Source organism: Arachis duranensis, chromosome 3 (genome assembly GCF_000817695.3).
Source record: "Arachis duranensis cultivar V14167 chromosome 3, aradu.V14167.gnm2.J7QH, whole genome shotgun sequence".
In the NCBI taxonomy this organism is placed as follows: domain Eukaryota; kingdom Viridiplantae; phylum Streptophyta; class Magnoliopsida; order Fabales; family Fabaceae; genus Arachis; species Arachis duranensis.
Genome location: NC_029774.3, coordinates 68,890,089 through 68,891,708, shown reverse-complemented (window position 1 = coordinate 68,891,708; position 1,620 = coordinate 68,890,089).

Below are 1,620 nucleotides of genomic sequence, written 5' to 3'. Positions count from 1 at the left end.
ATTCATATTTTCCATGCATTAAAGATTTCTAAGTTTGGTGTCTTGCATGTTTTCTTTGCATCAAAAATTTTTTCAACATAATGTTCTTGATGTTCATCATGATCTTCAAAGTGTTCTTGGTGTTCATCTTAACATTCATAGCATTCTTGCATGCATCTTGTGTCTTGATCCAAAATTTTCATGTTTTGGGTCATTTTTGTGTTTTTCATTCAAAATTTGATTTCAAAAATATCTTTTCCTTATTTCTCTCCAAAATTTCGAAATTTTGGGTTGACTTGGTCAAAAAAATTTTTCAAAATTAGTTGTTTCTTACAAGTCAAATCAAAATTTCAATTTCAAAAATCTTATCTTTTCAAAATCTTTTTCAAAAATCATATCTTTTTCATTTTTTTTGTAAATTTCAAAAATTTCAAAAATTATTTTTCAAAATATTTTCAAAATCCTTATCTTATCTTTTTATCTAATTTTCGAAAATTAGCTAACAATTAATGTGATTGGTTCAAAAATTTGAAGTTTGTTACTTTCTTGTTAAGTAAGGTTCAATCTTTAAGTTCTAGAATCTTATCTTGTAGTTTCTTGTTAGCTAAGTCAATTTTAAAAATTAAATCTTTTTCAAATATCTTTTTCAAAATTTAATCCTTTTTATCTTTTATCTTATCTTTTTCAAAAATTTTATCTTTTTCAAAATTTGATTTCAAAATATCTTATCTAACTTCTTATCTTCTTATCTTTTTCAAATTTGATTTCAAATCTTTTTCAATCAACTAACTAACTTTTTGTTTGTTTCTTATCTTTTTCAAAACCACCTAACTACTTTTCCCTCTCTAATTTTCGAAAATTCTCCCTCTCTTTTTCAAAAATTCTTTTTATTTTAAACTTTAATTTTAATTATATTTTGTTTTTAATTTTTGAAATTACTAACCTCTTTTTCAAAATTATTTTCGAAAATTTCTTTCTCTTCTCTTTTTCTATTTAATTAATTAATTACTAACACTTCTCTTCACCTCTTTTCATCCAAATCCGAATCCATCCTTCTTCTTTCTTCTACCCCTTTCTTCTTCTACTAACATAAAGGAATCTCTATACTGTGACATAGATGATTCCACTTTCTTTTCTTGTTCTCTTCTTCCCTATATGAGCAGGAACAAGGAAAAAGACAAAAGCTTCCATCTCTGAGTCATGGGAGATGGAAAGACTAATATAAGCCGTCATAGCTCAGTGGTAGAACATGTGGCTGCAAATCAAGAGATATTAAGAGAAGCTAAGTTACAACAATCTAAAGGTAACCTTTCAGAAACATTAGAACAAGAGAAGGAGATAGCAGCCGAAAATAATAATAATGCAAGGAAAATGCTTGGTGACTTCACAAAGCCAACATCCAAATTTGATGGAAGAAGCATCTCCATTCCTGCCATTGGAGCCAATAACTTTGAGCTTAAGCCTCAACTAGTTGCATTAATGCAACAAAACTGCAAATTTTATGGGCTCCCATCTGAAGATCCCTATCAGTTTTTAACTGAGTTCTTGCAAGTTTGTGATACTGTAAAGACGAATGGAGTTAATCCTGAAGTCTACAGACTCATGCTTTTCCCTTTTGCTGTAAGAGACAGAGCTAGAATA